Below are 9,015 nucleotides of genomic sequence, written 5' to 3'. Positions count from 1 at the left end.
GTGGTAGGCCTGATCACCGACAACGATGAGACAGCCTATAGGGAGGAGGTCAGAGACCTGACAGTGTGGTGCCAGGACAACAACTTCTCCCTCAACGTGATCAAGACAAAGGAGATGATCGTGGACTTCTCACCGACGGGGCTGTAGTGGATCAGGTTGAGAGCTTCAAGTTCCTTTGTGTCCACATCACCAGCAAACTATCATGGTCCAAACACACCAAGACAGTCGTGAAGAGGGCACGACAATGCCTATTCCCCCTCAGGAGACTGAAAAGATTTGCAATGGGTCCTCAGATCCTCAAAAAGTTCTACATCTGCACCATCGAGAGCATCCTGACTGGTTGCATCAACGCCTGGTATGGCAACTGCTCGGCTTCCGACCACAAGGTGCAACAGAGGGTAGTGCGTACGGCCCAGTACATCACCGGGTTCAAGCTTCCTGCCATCCAGGACCTCTATACCAGGCGGTGTCAGAGGAAGGCCCTAAAAATTGCCAAAGACTCCAGCCACCCAAGGCATAGACTGTTCTCTCTGCTACTGCACAGCAAGCGGTACTGGAGTGCCAAGACAGATTCTACCCCCAAGCCATAAGACAGCTGAACAACAAATCAAATGACTACCCAGACTATTTGCATTGACCCCCCCCCCCCCCTTTTTTTACACTGCTGCTCCTCACTGTTTATTATCTAAGCATAGTCACTTACTGTTATAGGAATTTTCTATCCTAATGATAATAATTAACAATCAATAAGCCTTGACTAATTCCCAAGGTTTGTAAGACAATGGGTTAATAATTAGGCAAGGACTCAGCTTTCTGCAAAAGGTTCGTACGGTTTATTCAGAGAACGTTCTGCCCAACATGAATAAAGAAGTTCATTTTATCCTCTCTCTCCGCTTACGCACACACCTCCACACCAAAAGTAGATAACCTACGCACACACATACACACAAACAGCAGGTGAACAGTATCTCTCCCTTGACTTCCCACCACTGTTAATCACTATCCAGCGCAGCCTGTTCCTTTCCCCAGAGATTAGGAGAACCTTGAAGGCTACTCCCATATTTCCTCCAAAGCCTCTCAAAGCTGCTAGGTCAGGTAGAACAAATGTCTACTGTTCTCTTAGGTCCTCTAATACGCACACACATTTCTCTCCCTCTCCAGCCTCAACTAGACCTTTATGGGACTTACGTTCAGTACTTTAATTATTCATTACACATTCTACATCAACTACTAATTACTAATTAGATAAGTTTCAGAGTGGATTCTTTACTCATTTACCAATAATCATTTATTTCACTTATCACTTACCCCTACCACATGTACATATTACTTCAATTACCTTGATTAACCTGTACCCCGCACATTGACTTGGTACCGGTACCCTTGTATATAGCCTCGTTATTGTTATTTTGTTGTGTTACTTTTTTAAACTTTCGTTTATTTAGTAAATATTTTCTTAACTCAAATGTTTCTTAAAACTGCATTCATAAATCATCAATCTAGCATCAATCTATCATCAATCGATCATCAATTGATCATCAATCAATCATCAATCAATCATCAATCTATCATCAATCAATCATCAATCAATCATCAATCAATCCTCAATCATCAATCTATCATCAATCAATCATTCACCAATCAATCATCAATCGATCATCAATCAATCATCAATCTATCATCAATCTATCATCAATCAATCATCAATCATCAATCATCAATCAATCATCAATCAATCCTCAATCATCAATTTATCATCAATCAATCATTCACCAATCACTCATCAATCGATCATCAATCAATCATCAATCAATCATCAATCTATCATCAATCAATCATCAATATATCATCAATCATTCACCAATCAATCATCAATCATTCACCAATCAATCATCAATCTATCATCAATCTATCATCAGTCAATCATCAATCAATCATCAATCAATCATCAATCAATCATCAATCAATCATCAATCTATCATCAATCAATCATCAATATATCATCAATCTACTGTCAATCAATCAATCATCAATCAATCATCAATCGATCATCAATCGATCATCAATCAATCATCAATCAATCAATCAATCATCAATCAATCATCAATCTATCCTCAATCATCAATCTATCATCAATCAATCATCAATCAATCATCAATCGATCATGAATCAATCATCAATCAATCATCAATCAATCATCAATCTATCATGAATCAATCATGAATCAATCATCAATATATCATCAATCATTCACCAATCAATCATCAATCATTCACCAATCAATCATCAATCTATCATCAATCTATCATCAGTCAATCATCAATCTATCATCAGTCAATCATCAATCTATCATCAGTCAATCATCAATCTATCATCAGTCAATCATCAATCAATCATCAATCATCAATCTATCATCAATCTATCATCAATCTATTATCAATCAATGCATGACATGATGTAGTAGAGTGTCAAGTATATTTATCTGTTGTTCAATTCATTATCTGTTATCCTCTTGTAGTTGGATTCTGGATATGATCAACTGCTGTTAAAATGTTTAAACAGTACAACAGCAGAACTCAAAAAGCAGGAAGAGCGAGAAAATGTCAAACATTTCTTACTTTTTATTGAGTCGAAAGGTTATACTCTACAGTTTTTAATCTATTCTCTCATGTTACATTTTTGTTCTGCAGTCAGATTCAGATACACTGGACTTTTTTAAACAAACCATTCAAAGCCCTTTAACTTTATTCACAAGATCCTTCTAACAGAACCAGCAGGTTCATTACTGATACAGTGGGTACTCCATTAACTCACTGTGTACAATGTACCGTGTAGTAGTCTTAGAGCAGAAGCCATTAAAAAAAGCTTTCATCAATTGTTTTCTCTTCCCCAACGGCTGAATCACATGAGGTTGGTGGAACTATTATTGGGGACCACATGCTCGTGGTAATAGCTGGAGCGGAATTGGTGGAATGGTATCAAATACATCAAGCACATGGTGTCCAGGTGTTTAATGCCATTCCATTTACTCAATTCCAGCCATTATTATGAGACGTCCTCCCCTCAGCAGCCTCAGGCAGGATGTTCCCCAACACCTCAATAGACTGTTCTCTCTAGGAGGCAGCATGTTCCCCAACACCTCAATAGACTATTCTCTCTAGGAGGCAGCATGTTCCCCAACACCTCAATAGACTGTTCTCTCTAGGAGGCAGCATGTTGCCCAACACCTCAATAGACTATTCTCTCTAGGAGGCAGCATGTTGCCCAACACCTCAATAGACTATTCTCTCTAGGAGGCAGCATGTTCCCCAACACCTCAATAGACTATTCTCTCTAGGAGGCAGCATGTTCCCCAGCACCTCAATAGACTATTCTCTCTAGGAGACAGCATGTTCCCCAACACCTCAATAGACTATTCTCTCTAGGAGGCAGCATGTTCCCCAACACCTGAATAGACTGTTCTCTCTAGGAGGCAGCATGTTGCCCAACACCTGAATAGACTGTTCTCTCTAGGAGACAGCATGTTCCCCAACACCTCAATAGACTATTCTCTCTAGGAGGCAGCATGTTCCCCAACACCTGAATAGACTGCTCTCTCTAGGAGGCAGCATGTTCCCCAACACCTCAATAGACTATTCTCTCTAGGAGGCAGCATGTTCCCCAACACCTCAACAGACAATTCTCTCTAGGAGGCAGCATGTTCCCCAACACCTCAATAGACTATTCTCTCTAGGAGGCAGCATGTTCCCCAACACCTCAATAGACTATTCTCTCTAACAGGCAGCATGTTCCCCAACACCTGAATAGACTATTCTCTCTTGGAGGCAGCATGTTCCCCAACACCTCAATTGACTATTCTCTCTAGGAGGCAGCATGTTCCCCAACACCTGAATAGACTATTCTCTCTAGGAGGCAGCATGTTCCCCAACACCTGAATAGACTATTCTCTCTAGGAGGCAGCATGTTCCCCAACACCTCAATAGACTGTTCTCTCTAGGAGGCAGCATGTTCCCCAACACCTCAATAGACTATTCTCTCTAGGAGGCAGCAAGTTCCCCAACACCTCAATAGACTATTCTCTCTAGGAGGCAGCATGTTCCCCAACACCTCAATAGACTATTCTCTCTAGGAGGCAGCATGTTCCCCAACACCTCAATAGACTATTCTCTCTAGGAGGCAGCATGTTCCCCAACACCTCAATAGACTTTCTCTCTAGGCGGCAGCATGTTCCCCAACACCTCAATAGACTACTCTCTCTAGGAGGCAGCATGTTCCCCAACACCTCAATAGACTATTTTCTCTAGGAGGCAGCATGTTCCCCAACACCTCAATAGACTATTCTCTCTAGGAGGCAGCATGTTCCCCAACACCTCAATAGACTATTCTTTCTAGGAGGCAGCATGTTCCCCAACACCTCAATTGACTATTCTCTCTAGGAGGCAGCATGTTCCCCAACACCTCAATAGACTGTTCTCTCTAGGAGGCAGCATGTTCCCCAACACCTCAATAGACTATTCTCTCTAGGAGGCAGCATGTTCCCCAACACCTGAATAGACTATTCTCTCTAGGAGGCAGCATGTTCCCCAACACCTCAATAGACTATTCTCTCTAGGAGGCAGCATGTTCCCCAACACCTCAATAGACTATTCTCTCTAGGAGGCAGCATGTTCCCCAACACCTCAATAGACTATTCTCTCTAGGAGGCAGCATGTTCCCCAACACCTGAATAGACTATTCTCTCTAACAGGCAGCATGTTCCCCAACACCTGAATAGACTATTCTCTCTAGGAGGCAGCATGTTCCCCAACACCTGAATAGACTATTCTCTCTAACAGGCAGCATGTTCCCCAACACCTGAATAGACTATTCTCTCTAGGAGGCAGCATGTTCCCCAACACCTCAATAGACTATTCTCTCTAGGAGGCAGCATGTTCCCCAACACCTCAATAGACTATTCTCTCTAGGAGGCAGCATGTTCCCCAACACCTGAATAGACTGTTCTCTCTAGGAGGCAGCATGTTCCCCAACACCTGAATAGACTATTCTCTCTAGGAGGCAGCATGTTCCCCAACACCTGAATAGACTATTCTCTCTAGGAGGCAGCATGTTCCCCAACACCTGAATAGACTATTCTCTCTAGGAGGCAGCATGTTCCCCAACACCTGAATAGACTATTCTCTCTAGGAGGCAGCATGTTCCCCAACACCTCAATAGACTATTCTCTCTAGGAGGCAGCATGTTCCCCAACACCTCAATAGACTATTCTCTCTAGGAGGCAGCATGTTCCCCAACACCTCAATAGACTATTCTCTCTAGGAGGCAGCATGTTCCCCAACACCTCAATAGACTATTCTCTCTAGGAGGCAGCAAGTTCCCCAACACCTCAATAGACTATTCTCTCTAGGAGGCAGCATGTTCCCCAACACCTCAATAGACTATTCTCTCTAGGAGGCAGCATGTTCCCCAACACCTCAATAGACTATTCTCTCTAGGAGGCAGCATGTGACAGCATGTTCCCCAACACCTCAATAGACTATTCTCTCTAGGAGGCAGCATGTTCCCCAACACCTGAATAGACTGTTCTCTCTAGGAGGCAGCATGTTCCCCAACACCTCAATAGACTGTTCTCTCTAGGAGGCAGCATGTTCCCCAACACCTCAATAGACTATTCTCTCTAGGAGGCAGCATGTTCCCCAACACCTCAATAGACTGTTCTCTCTAACAGGCAGCATGTTGCCCAACACCTGAATAGACTATTCTCTCTAGGAGGCAGCATGTTCCCCAACACCTGAATAGACTGTTCTCTCTAGGAGGCAGCATGTTCCACAACACCTCAATAGACTTTTCTGTTAGTCACCAAGAGGCCTTGGCTTGCTGTGTCTTTTACCTTCATGCTTATTTCTGACGGCTTTGTGTAAAAATTCCAGTGCAAAAAGAAAAAGAAAAAAGAAGAACATTATTCTCTAACATTCGTAACTCTTAATGGCCATACAAACTCCTCCTCAAAGCAAAGACCTTGACGACCAACACCAACAGCAATCCTTTTGATAAAATGACAAAACTGGCAACACTTCATTCCAATAACATTTAATGTATTCCTCTTCACATCGGCGAGGTGAGCTTCTACCTTTCACTAGCTCTATAGGTTTCAGTAGCTATTAAACACTCTTTTCTTTCAATATGAAACTGGCTCTATACTCAGATAAACACATTATTTCAACACTGAAGACATTAGACTGAAACAAAAGCCTGACTGAAGAACAGACGGGAACAGACTGACTGAAGAACAGACGGGAACAGACAAAATTCTGAATGATCCGTCAATAACATCGGGTAATAATACAAGAATACTGTTATTAGCACATTGGTAAAACATAGCAATATACTACCCGACAATATTTAACAGAACATTTTCAGAAAACTAGCAGTGAGAGTAAAACATTTGAATGGGAACTGGAAGCCACCTGGGACTGAACCCTTTCCCCGACAATGAGAGCCCAGGGTGATACAGAGTAATACAGAGACAGTCACTACCATAGATATTACACTATAGTCAGTCAGTACCATAGATATTAGACTATAGTCAGTCAGTACCATAGATATTAGACTATAGTCAGTCAGTACCATAGATATTAGACTATAGTCAGTCAGTACCATAGATATTATAGTCAGTCAGTACCATAGATATTAAACTATACTCAGTCAGTACCATAGATATTACACTATATATAGTCAGTACCATAGATACTAAACTATAGTAGGTCAGTCAGTACCATAGATATTAGACTATAGTCAGTCAGTACCATAGATATTAGACTATATATAGTCAGTCAGTACCATAGATATTAAACTATAGTCAGTCACTACCATAGATATTAGACTATATATAGTCAGTCACTACCATAGATATTACACTATAGTCAGTCAGTACCATAGATATTATAGTCAGTCAGTACCATAGATATTAAACTATACTCAGTCAGTACCATAGATATTAGACTATAGTCAGTCAGTACCATAGATATTACACTATATATAGTCAGTACCATAGATACTAAACTATAGTAGGTCAGTCAGTACCATAGATATTAGACTATATATAGTCAGTCAGTACCATAGATATTAGACTATAGTCAGTCAGTACCATAGATATTAGACTATATATAGTCAGTCAGTACCATAGATATTAAACTATATATAGTCAGTCAGTACCATAGATATTAGACTATAGTCAGTCAGTACCATAGATATTAGACTATATATAGTCAGTCAGTACCATAGACATTAAACTATAGTCAGTCAGTACCATACAAATTAGACTATATATAGTCAGTCAGTACCATAGATATTAGACTATATATAGTCAGTCAGTACCATAGACATTAAACTATAGTCAGTCAGTACCATAGACATTAAACTATAGTCAGTCAGTACCATAGTTATTAGACTATAGTCAGTCAGTACCATAGATATTAGACTATACATAGTCAGTACCATAGATATTAGACTATAGTCAGTCAGTACCATAGATATTAGACTATAGTCTGTCAGTACCATAGATATTAGACTATATATAGTCAGTACCATAGATATTAGACTATAGTCAGTCAGTACCATAGATATTAGACTATATATAGTCAGTCAGTATCATAGATATTAGACTATAGTCAGTCAGTACCATAGATATTAGACTATAGTCAGTCAGTACCATAGATATTAGACTATAGTCAGTCAGTACCATAGATATTAGACTATAGTCAGTCAGTACCATAGATATTAGACTATATATAGTCAGTCAGTACCATAGATATTAGACTATAGTCAGTCAGTACCATATACATTAGACTATACATAGTCAGTCAGTACCATAGATATTAGACTATATATAGTCAGTACCATAGATATTAGACTATAGTCAGTCAGTACCATAGATATTAGACTATAGTCAGTCAGTACCATAGACATTAGACTATACATAGTCAGTCAGTACCATAGATATTAGACTATAGTCAGTCAGTACCATAGACATTAGACTATACATAGTCAGTCAGTACCATAGATATTAGACTATAGTCAGTCAGTACCATAGATATTAGACTATATATAGTCAGTACCATAGATATTAGACTATAGTCAGTCAGTACCATAGATATTAGACTATATATAGTCAGTACCATAGATATTAGACTATAGTCAGTCAGTACCATAGATATTAGACTATATATAGTCAGTCAGTACCATAGATATTAGACTATAGTCAGTCAGTACCATAGACATTAGACTATACATAGTCAGTCAGTACCATAGATATTAGACTATAGTCAGTCAGTACCATAGATATTAGACTATATATAGTCAGTACCATAGATATTAGACTATAGTCAGTCAGTACCATAGATATTAGACTATATATAGTCAGTACCATAGATATTAGACTATAGTCAGTCAGTACCATAGATATTAGACTATATATAGTCAGTCAGTACCATAGATATTAGACTATAGTCAGTCAGTACCATAGATATTAGACTATATATAGTCAGTCAGTACCATAGATATTAGACTATAGTCAGTCAGTACCATAGATATTAGACTATAGTCAGTCAGTACCATAGATATTAGACTATATATAGTCAGTCAGTACCATAGATATTAGACTATAGTCAGTCAGTACCATAGATATTAGACTATATATAGTCAGTCAGTACCATAGATATTAGACTATAGTCAGTCAGTACCATAGATATTAGACTATAGTCAGTCAGTACCATAGATATTAGACTATATATATTCAGTCAGTACCATAGATACTAGACTATAGTCAGTCAGTACCATACACATTAGACTATACATAGTCAGTCAGTACCATAGATATTAGACTATAGTCAGTCAGTACCATAGATATTAGACTATAGTCAGTCAGTACCATAGATATTAGACTATATATAGTCAGTCAGTACCATAGATATTAGACTATAGTCAGTCAGTACCATAGACATTAGACTATACATAGTC

Source organism: Salmo trutta, chromosome 30 (genome assembly GCF_901001165.1).
Source record: "Salmo trutta chromosome 30, fSalTru1.1, whole genome shotgun sequence".
Taxonomy (NCBI): Eukaryota; Metazoa; Chordata; class Actinopteri; order Salmoniformes; family Salmonidae; genus Salmo; species Salmo trutta.
The sequence above is the reverse complement of the archived record's forward strand: the minus strand, read 5'-3'. Positions refer to the sequence as shown.